At 43.6% G+C, this 10758-nt stretch overlaps 1 long non-coding RNA gene across 1 annotated transcript in view; it reads right to left on the bottom strand.

Moving 5' to 3' along the window:
* Window positions 1-838: 838 nt before the first annotated feature.
* LOC123653106 overlaps window positions 839-10758 on the bottom strand; it is a 54105-nt gene continuing 44185 nt past the window's right edge. Inside the window, exon 3 of the long non-coding RNA XR_006742735.1 lies at window positions 839-1004. This is a non-coding gene — a long non-coding RNA (uncharacterized LOC123653106). The remainder of the gene's footprint in view (window positions 1005-10758) is intronic.

The raw sequence follows: 10758 nt of genomic DNA, 5'->3' as shown, positions 1-10758 counted from the left end.
ACCGCTCATTTTTTATGACAGTGGGGTGTTTGTTTTGTTTTGTTTTGGTTGTGGTTCTTTCTTTTTAAAAAAATCAAAGTCACAAGTTGACTCAAATAGCGTTGCTATGGTAACTCATTCCTTTGGTAGAAATGAGAAAAGCATAAGTCAGTGCAAATGAATAAGAAAGAATCACAGGAAGAGGGAAAGGGTGGGAGATGCATTTTACAGCTTATCAAGATCAGAGGACAGAAATGCATCTGTAAAAACAATAACAACAAAAACACCCAAAAAACAAAACCTAAGCTCCCAGACTAGTGCATCCCCACTACAGCACCCATCACAGTGATTGGCCCAGAGTAGTTCCAAATTGTTATTTATCACGTGGGCATTAGTCCTCCTTTGTGTAACTTACAATGTGTGTTTAACAACTGCTTCCTTATCGCTTCACTTGACCAAAGAATTACAGCTTGATGACGCTGCAGTGTTTCAATTTGCCAGCAGGTGCCGCCAGCTAACACGATTCAGAGAAGCCTGAAAATGCCAAGTTCTTTGTCCCTATTTTAAAACTTTCCATGGAACCTAAATGTAGGCAAAGTACAAATTCCTAAGTAAAACAGTGCTTCAGATTTGATCTAACTCACTTTTTACGGCTTTGGATCTTACCAATTCAGGCACCCATTCAATCAGCAGAGGTTTATTGAACATTTATTTTTTATAAGGTGCTATGGTGGGTGCTGGAGATAAAAAGATAACAGAAATTTCTTCTCTGCTCTGGAGAAAATCACTGTCTGTTCCACCTAGGAAAGGGCTAAGCTGCTGTTAAAGAGACAATTACACACACACACACACACAGGCTTGAAGATTCGATTTATTTACTTCTCCATCAGTTAGGTGGGCATCTGGCTTCTTCCCATCTTGTAGCCTGTCATCACCCATAAGATACTGTCCTTGTGTCATCATCCATAGTTGTTGTCCTTAGTTGTATGGTCAAAGTTGGGTCATAATCATTTCCATGCTTCAGCCTAGAAAGGGAAACAGAAAATGAGGAAGGCAAGCAATTTCCTTTGAAGCAAACACAGAAGGTGCACCTACCCTTTTATTTACATTCCAGGGCATGAACCTAGTCATGTGGCTTCATCTAGCTGAGAGAAGGCTGGGAAATGTAGTCTTTAACTAGGCAACAGCATGCCCACTTAGAAATCTGGTCAGAAAGTATCTCTTTTTTACACAATCTAACTTTACTTTTAATTAATTCACGAAACAATTTTATATCTTCTAGATTTGCTATCAATTTTATTTGCACTGTCAGGGTTTAAAAATTCATAGAAATTTGTGATGAATAGAATGCCCTATAGCAGCTTTACTGTGCACATGTCATATTCCTGAGACATACTATTGCCCATCAGCAGTGACAAGTATTATCACAACGACAAGTGAGTTGCTAAAATTCCAGTGAAATGAAACTTAAAATCAAGTCTACTTTCTACTCATGAGAAAATGATATTTGAATTGGCTTCTCTATTCTATAAAAGGAGAGAATGGATATGGAGGAATAACTACCTGTTTGCCCCTAGGTGATTTCTGTAAGTTGCACCCTAAAGCTCCAACTTGAATTTCTCCACAAAGCTTTTCTTGACCTTGTCAGGCTGAGTTGACTTCTCCCTTTTCTAAACTTGATTCTTAAAAAAAAAAAAAAATTGATTTCAGAGAGGGAGAGAGATGGAAATATAAATGTTGAGAGAGAATCATTGATTGTCTGCCTCCAGCATACCCCCTATTGGTGAGCCCACTACCCGGGCATGTTCCCTTGATTGGAATTGAACCTGGGACCCTTCAGTCTTCAGGTTGATGCTCTATCCACTGAGCCAAACCAAGTAGGGTTGACCTTGATTCTTGATTGCTACGTCACTGCACGGTATTTACCCATTTATTTACTTTTGTGGAAGAGACAGCTAGTTATTACCAGTTTTTGTTCTTTCCCTCTTCCTTAAACTTTCTTTCTCCAAGCTTTGTGGTTGGCACATGGCTGAATGGAATAAGGTGGATATTTGTCAAGTTCTTTTACCGCTATTTGTGGTTATGTGATTCAGTTCTGGCCAGTAAGATGCAAGCAGAAATAATGTGTGACAGCTTTCAAGAAACTCTTTGCCTCTTCTCTTCCCCATTCCTGCTGGCTGGAATAGCAATGTAATAGCTGGAGCTATGGCAACCACCTGAGACCATGAGATAATCTTGGGAATGGAAGCCATGCACAACAGGGTAACAGGAAAAAAGTCTTGGCTCACAGTACTGTAGTGTGCCACACTAGCTTTGAGTTACTATGTATATCACTTTTGAGAGAAATGTAAACTTCTGATTTATTTAAGTCCTTGTTGTTTTGGGCTTCTCTGTTACACCCAGCTAAACTTAATCCTTACTATAAAACTCGTGTCCTTGAAACTTTCCAGTAGACTGTGAGCCCTGGAGACCAAAGACTGCTTTTTAATCATCTTTACATTTCTAGTGCTCTTTCTTTAGACTATATTCATGTAAATGAGATAGATTCCACTTGGAGCCTAACCAGATTGGTTCCATTCTACAAATGGTCCCTTAGGCCTACTGACCAGCCCTCTTTTGCTTTTCCAGTCCAGCCATTCTTATACTCTTAAAAGCATGATTTGAAACAAACTCTCCTCTCCTCAGATCATCTCATTCTCTTACTGTACAGTGAAATAGAAGTGGTTGAGACAGCAATTGCCTCTTTTCCCCAATACCCAATGAAAAGTCAACCATTTTGTCTTGTTACGGGTGAATCTTGACCAAGAGTCCTTCATATGAACATAAAACTGCCCACTATCTGCTTTCCCCACTCTTGTTCTCAATCTCTGGCTCCTGAATCCTTTCTATTAATTCCATAACATACACAAATAATTTATGAAAAGAACAAAACAACACTCTAGACATATCTTCTCCACTCATATCTCCTTTGTAACCAAACTTCTCCAAAGAGTGCTCTACACTCCCTGCCTCCGTGGTATCACTTCAACCCCTTCAGCAGCATCACTGAAGATGCCCCTGTTGCTAAAGCCAATAGATGAGCTTCCATCCTCTTCTCAGCCTCTCCGCAGTGCTGAACCAGGTTGACTATTCACCCTGGAGATGTCTACTTTCTTGACTGCGTGCATCCCACCTGTCACCTCACCTTGTCCATCCCTCTGTGGACCTTTCCTCTCTGCTCATCTATTAAAATAATGATTGCACTCTTTCTTACTCTTTCCTCTCTCATGTGACTTTCCTCATTACCAAAGCCTCTGGCATGCTCTGTAAGTGGACAACTGACACATTTATTTCTCCAGGCCAGATATTATAGCCAATTGCCAATCTGACATATCTTCCTTTGCAATATATAAACCATCACACTTTGAAATACCAAACTCTAGACCAGTGGTTGGCAAACTGCGGTTTGTAGGCCACATGCGGCTCGCGAGCCTCGGTTTGCTGCTCTGTTGACTAATAAGTTTGCCGACCAGTCATACACTACCCTTTACCTCTTTGTACACAATATTCCACAATTGCCTAATCCTCACAGCTTCCAGCTGCACGGTAACATTTAGTCTAGTCCAGTGGTCGGCAAACTCATTAGTCAACAGAATGGCAGACCATGGCTCACAAGCCGCATGTGGCTCGAGAGCCGCAGTTTGCTGACCACTACTCTAGACCTTCCCTCCATAACCTGACAGCACTATCCATCAAGTTGCACAAGCCAGAAATCTAGATGGCATTCTTAACACTTCTCTCATTCGCACATCCAGTCCATTCCTAAATATTATTTATTTTATCTCTAAAATATCTCTTGAATCTGTTTACTTTTCTAGATTTCTGTCACCATCCCCCAAGTTCAAGCTCTCATCTTCTTTCTCCTGGGCTCTTGTAATAACATCTTAACTGTGTCTGCTTATGCCCACTTTCACCTTCCCACCCCCATTCTGTTCTAAACTGTTAAAAAGATAAACTGAAGCATATTAAAATTTTAAAAGTTTATTTGAGCAAAAATAATTTTGCATTGGGCAGCATCAAATCTAGCAGATGGAAAAGAGTTCAGAGGAGCTGTATAAAATGAAAATCTTTTATAAGTAGAAGGGAGCAGGAACAAGGAAGTCATACTAGGCAAAAAAAAAAAAAAAGTATGTTGGTTATTGCAAAATTACTTTCCATTAGGGCATGTCCGAGGCTTATCAGGCAGATTACCTAACTAGTACTGATTAGGTGATCCCGATTGACTAGTTTAAGATTCCATTTCTGGAAGAGCTGAAACTATGATTAAGTCTTGGTTTGCTGACATGGGATTTAACATAAGTGACTCCATTTTGGGCCTGTTGTCTTGTTTTAACACTGCACAACAGTGAAAGTGAGAGTTTAAAAACACAAATCAGAGCATGACACCCTATATGCATGTATATGCTTAAAATACTTCAATAGCTTCCCACTGCTCTCAGAATTAAGAAAAGGCAACTCTTTAAGTAGCTCACAGGGATCTTCATGTTCTGTTCCTCCTTTCTTCTCCAGCATCCTTGCATGCCACACTCTTCTCCTACACTCAACCTTTCTCATTACTTCATACTTGCCATGATGCCTTCCAGGACAGGACACTGGCATGAGTCATGCCTGCCTGGAAAGTGCTTCCCTCCCCATCTTCACCTGGTAAACCCTTGACTCGGTTGTTCACATGTCACTTCCTCAGGGAAGCCTGCCATGAATTCTCTCTCTGGCTGGGTCTGTGCCTATTATTACTCATGTATGTAACTCTCCTTCATGTCCCACTTATTACAGGTATAACCTTTCATTAGTTTGTGTGATGAGTTGATTGATGTCATATTCACAGTTATATCCCCTTTGTGATTATTTCCTTCTCAAACTAGACTGACCTCCAGTGTCCTGGAGGCAGGGGCATATCTTACGCTCCTTAATCTCCTTCAAACGGCCCAGCCTGTTGCTGGTGTCTAGTTATGATTGGCATTGCTAGTAGGTTCTAAGCCCCTTTTCACAAAAGTATGGGTTTACATATGAATAATTCTCCTTGTGTTTAGACAGCCACCTATTAGCCTGTAATAGAGTCAGAGAAGAGGCAATTCATCCATCCATTTATGCTCTATACAGGTACTTAGTCAAAAAAATATTCATTGACATCAGGCAGAATGGTAGGCAATGGGGGATGCAGAGGTGGATAAAACACAGTAGCTGATGACAGGGCTTCCCTGTATAGTACTACTAGATGTGCACTGTACAAAGTAGCCAGTAAGGAAAGGAGCACAAGCCAAAATCCAGTTCATATTTATAGGCAAGCCCCGAAGCAAAAGGCCTTCCTATGCCCAGAGGGAGTGCCTTTATCAATTGCCTAACATTGTGGGAAGGAAGAAGAATGCTCTATGAAGTAAGTGCTGGAATTAAGAGAAGGCTCCAAGGGCACAGAGGAAAGAGCAACTCAAACCAATGGAGAGCTTGAGTAGGCTCTCGAAGGAATGAGTTACCAGACTGAATCCCTCTGGCGCAAGGTAAGCATGGATATTCTTCTCTGACTCAGTTGTTCTGTCCCAGAAGAGTCACCAGCTACCAGGACAGGGAGAGTGGGTAGAGAGGAGGAGGAAGGGGAAGTCATTAACAGAGGAAAGGAGGCCCTGGAGCCATTTTGCTCTGGTTTGACTCTGAACATATTTATATTGCAAACATGCTCTCTATGGAGACACCCAATCAGAACTGAAACCACACAGGCATGGAGCATCCAGGCTCCCAGGTGTAGCAGTGATACGCTAATTCATAATCACCTCCTCCCAGTCTTTCCCCAAACCTAATTGCAATGGGCCACGAAGGCAGGGTTGCTGGGAGAGGCAGTTCTGTGCAGCAGAGGTCTAGGCTGTGTTGGTGAAGAGGAGAGAGAAAAAGGAGATAAGGTTGAGGTTTGACCACATTGCTTCAATTTGTGAAGGCTTTCATTTCTGGAGCCAGAGATTCCACTCACATATTGAGCCCAGAAGCCACAACCCCTTGCTAGGCCTCTAGCAAAATGTGCTTTAGGTCTTTAAAAATGATTGATAATATTACACATATTCGTTTTATTGAGTAGAACACCTCGCATGCGTTATACAGTCTGAGCCAGGAAACAGCTCAGTGAGGTGAGAGTGATTCTGCTGAGGTCACACGCACGGCTGGTTAACTGGCAGAGCGAGGGTGGAAATCCCTGTCTGCTTATTTCAAAATAACTGGTCTAGTTTTTATTCAGAGAAAGGGCAGAGCGGCATCACCTGCCGCGAGGGGTGGTTGTGAGAACTCAACGAGAAAATCCACACATGATGCCCAGGAGAGCTCCCTATGCATAATACTCTTAGTCACCGCAGCCAAGAGTGACCAACCCCTGATAAACCACATTACAGAGAACATGGCCTGGTTGGCCTGTGCGCCTGCGTGGTGCTCAAAAACAATAAAATTATTTTTTTTTAGAAAGTAGGAGAGGGAAGGCCGATCTTTTCTACTTCTGAAAAGAACACTAAGATTTAAAGTGATAATTTTACAGCCAGGTGAAATATAGAGAGGTGAGAAGTGTCTTTTAGAACCATTTCTCGTTAATTTAACACTACAGAAATCACAGGCAATGCTATGAAGTTCATACGCTCACTCACAAATGGACAGTGCTATTTCCTCAGTTTCCCTCACCGTTCAGAGCACAGCCAGTAAGGGCTGCTGCTCACCTGGGCAGGCTGTGACTGTCAGGAGGCTCCTGGAGCTACTCCTAGTTCCAGATTTCCCCGGCCTTCTTTCAGAAGGATGTGCAGCTCATGTGGGCTTTGTCACCTGAAACTGGTGGGCAGGTAGACCAGCCAGCTGGTAAAGCCAGGGCTGAATGCTAGCAAATTTGGTGAGACTGGGACAGAGCTCCCATGGATTTCAGATTAGTTCCAAACTGTGTCTTAAGGAATGCCCCTTGGCACAATTTCTAGCAACAGTCAGAAGGCCTGTGGGACAAGGGTAGATACTTTCCATACTGATAACTGACACACAGCACTTAGTTTAACAGAGCCTTTATTGGCTTCATCACAACTGAGCAAGGAAATCAGGCATACTTGACCCTAAGTTACCTAAAAGCAATCTAGGACTTTATTAATGAGTCTATGTGTGCCGTGAGATGAAAAAGGTGGAAAATCGCTGCTCTACTAGATGGTACAATACTTGAGAGCGGGGGACTTATTCATCTTTCCATTTACGTACTCAACAAATTTTCTGAGCACTCCTGTGTAGTAGTCTGCTAGGACTTCAGTGATAAAATACCTCTGACGGTGTAAGTGGGAAGCCATTAGAGTGTTTTGAGCAGAGAACTGACATGACATGCACTAAAGGCTCTCCATCACCTAAAGGCTCTCATGACCTTAAGAGGGGGTCATGATACACCAGGATGCTGTGTCAAAGCAAATGCAAACCTCTGCATTTGAGTTGAGGCATGGGGTGGGGGGATTTTAGAGGGTGCCAGCACCTTCACCCTTGGGTGAGGAGGAATTTGCCATAGGCACAGGCCAGATAAACAGGGTGAGGGGAAATAGGGAGAAGTGAGCTGGAGAGGCCACCAGGGCCAGATCACAATGGTCAGGTGCTACTCCTAGTCATCTTTTGTTTCCATGGGCATTATTGGTTTTAACAAATGGGCGCCACATTGAAATAGGAAAGAAATGACCACCACCAATATTTTTTTTTTCAAAACCAAAGAAGTTTATTTTTTAAATATATATTTTTTATTGATTTAAGAGAAGAAGGGAGAGGAAGAGAGAGATAGGAACATCAATGATGAGAGAAAATCATTGATCAGGTGCTCTACCAATATTTCTTATACCCTTTCTTGGCCCACAATGACTCTAGGGAATATAGTCATCTTCTTGGTCATAGGAACTAGGGATAATGAAGATACCTGGTGACACCAATGCAGCATCCTGGTGCTATAGAGACTCAACTCTCCCCTCTCCCTTGCACCCTAAACTACAGTTTCAGGACCAAGGGGCTTGTCCATATAACCCCTCCCATCTCATGCAGAGGGATTTCTTCTTTCCCAAAGCCAGGTAATCTTCCTCTTGGTGGATATAGCCTCTATCCTAGCATGCCCCACCATTGTCCCATGTGTGCAACATCTCAGGCCCTCATGTAAATAGATATGGGTGGTCTCACACCCTGGCCCTTTAGACAGGCCTGAACATGTCTGAATTCCCAGTGGATACCCCAGTTAGGCTCTATCTCTGGAATTCTCACTTTCTGTATAAATATGTACATGCCAATATAGGGTGTTTCATACATTTATAGGAGTGTTTGTACATGTAGATGACATGCCACATCTATATAATTGAGTTAAAACTATAGGAATGTGGTTTCGAATCTATATGCTAGAGTTTCTGCTCATGCCCATGTTTATATGATTGGCTTGTGGGAAAAACATTACTTCTCTACTTTAGTGTAAACACAAAGAAGGACTCATTTATATGTTATTGCAGTCATTCTTATTTTAGATTAATTGGGGAGAAAGGGAAATTTTCCATTGAGGTTTTGGCCCTCCACTTGGAAGGCCATCGTCTGACAGTATTCCCTGTGTATTCCTTCCTTTGCTTGTGTTTTTTTTTTTTTTTTTTTTTTTTTTTTTAATATATTTTATTGATTTTTTACAGAGAGGAAGGGAGAGAGAGATAGAGAGCTAGAAATGTCGATGAGAGAGAAACATCGGCCAGCTGCCTCTTGCACACCCCCTGCTGGGGATGTGCCCGCAACCAATGTACATGCCCTTGACTGGAATCGAACCTGGGACCTTTCAGTCCGCAGACCGACGCTCTACCACTGAGCCAAACCAGCTTCGGCTGCTTGTGTTTTCTACTGTATTTCAACACAGACATTCAAATAGCATTCAGAATTTACATTTATGATTTACAAAAGGCTTTAGTATGTAGCAGTTTGTGTGATATGTCGCAACATCTCATGTCACAATTTTGTGTGGAAGGAATTGTTTTTATCTATTAAATGGAGTATTTGAGGGTCAGAGAGTTTACACATTTATCAAAGGGTACACAGTAGTAAATGGCAATGCTAGGACTTGACGCCTACTTTTTTTTTTTGAAAATATATTTTATTGACTTTTCCACAGAGAGGAAGGAAGAGGGATAGAGAGCTAGAAACGTCGATGAGAGAGAAACATCGACCAGCCGCCTCCTGCACATCCCCCACTGGAGATGTGCCCGCAACCAATGTACATGTCCTTGACTGGAATCAAACCTGGGACCCTTCAGTCCGCAGACCGATGCTCTATCCACTGAGCCAAACTGGTTTCGGCTTGAACCCTACTTTTATGTGCCAAGCCCAGCTCTCCAATATAAAACCATTGGTGACACATTGTGTTTCAGTATAAGAATGTTCTCTTAGAAGGGTGGCTGCCATAGAAAGAGAGACTGATGCTAACATTCAGTGGAAGTGGTTTTCACTATTGTTATCAGACAAATATGTTTATTACTAGAGGCCTGGTGCACCAATTCATGCATGGGTGGGGTCCTTCTGGGTGTCCTGAGGGGATTGGGCCAAAACCCGCAGTCCAATGCCATCCTTAGCTCTTACCTGCTGCTCCCGCTCATCCCGGTTCCCAATCAGTCCCGATTGGGAGAGGTTCATGCTGCTGCAGCAGTACTCACCAGCCATGAGCCCTGCATCTGGCGCCATCCTAAGGGGAGTGGCCTGTGGGATTGGGTTGAAAGCAGCTCTCCAACATCCTCCAAAGGGTCCCAGATTGCAAGAAGGTGCAAGCCAGGCCAAGGGACCCCCACTGGTGCACAATTGGGGCCAGGGAGGGATCATGGGAGGGCTCCAGGGCATGTCCGGCCCCTTCTTGTCCAGTCCCAATCAGCTGGACCCCAGCAGCAGCAAGCTAACCTGGTTGGAGTGTCTGCCCCCTGGTGGTCAGTACACATCATAGCAACTGGTCTGCCCTTTAGTGATTAGTGCATGTCATAGCAAGCAGTTGAGCAGCCTTAACATATCATTATACTTTGATTGAATAGTTGACCAGTCACCAGATGACCAGACATTTAGCATATTAAGCTTTTATTACATAGGACTAGAGGCCCGGTGCACAAAATTCATGCATGGGGGATGGGGGATGGGGTTGGTGTCCCTCAACCCAGCCTGCACCTTCTCCAGTTTGGAATCCTTGGGGGCGACCAGGTTTGTAGGGAGGGCAGTTGGGGGTGATTGGGCCCTTGGGGAGGGCCCTTGTGGGTGATCGGGCTGGCAGGGGAGCAGTTAGGTATCAATCAGGCTGTCAGGGGAGTGGTTAGGGGGCTATCAGGCTGGCAGGTGGAGTGGTTAGGGGCAATCAGAGAGGTTAGGCAGCCAGACAGGTGAGTGGTTAGGAGCCAGCAGTCCCAGATTGTGAGAGGGATGTCCAACTGCCAGTTTAGGCCTAATCCTGCAGGACATCCCCTGAGGGGTCCCAGATTGGAGAGGGTGTCAGCTGGGCTGAGGGACACCCACTCTTCCCCCCCCCACCTCCCAGTGCACGAATTTCGTGCACAGGGCCTTTAGTTATAAATAAGAACAAAGATGCTCATCCCATCATAACAGTCAAACAAACAGCAAATGCCTAGCAGGTTTCTACAAATTACAAAGTTCTAGATTAGGCATTGCCTTCTAGAAAGGGGACTCTCCCAGACTCATATTTCTGCCCCTCTATGTGCCCCTCTCCCATCTCTGCTTTACATAAAGGGAGGGAGAATTTCTGATTCATTA

This window comes from Pipistrellus kuhlii, unplaced genomic scaffold, assembly GCF_014108245.1.
Source record: "Pipistrellus kuhlii isolate mPipKuh1 unplaced genomic scaffold, mPipKuh1.p scaffold_m20_p_3, whole genome shotgun sequence".
Classification (NCBI taxonomy): domain Eukaryota; kingdom Metazoa; phylum Chordata; class Mammalia; order Chiroptera; family Vespertilionidae; genus Pipistrellus; species Pipistrellus kuhlii.
The sequence above is the reverse complement of the archived record's forward strand: the minus strand, read 5'-3'. Positions and strand labels throughout refer to the sequence as shown.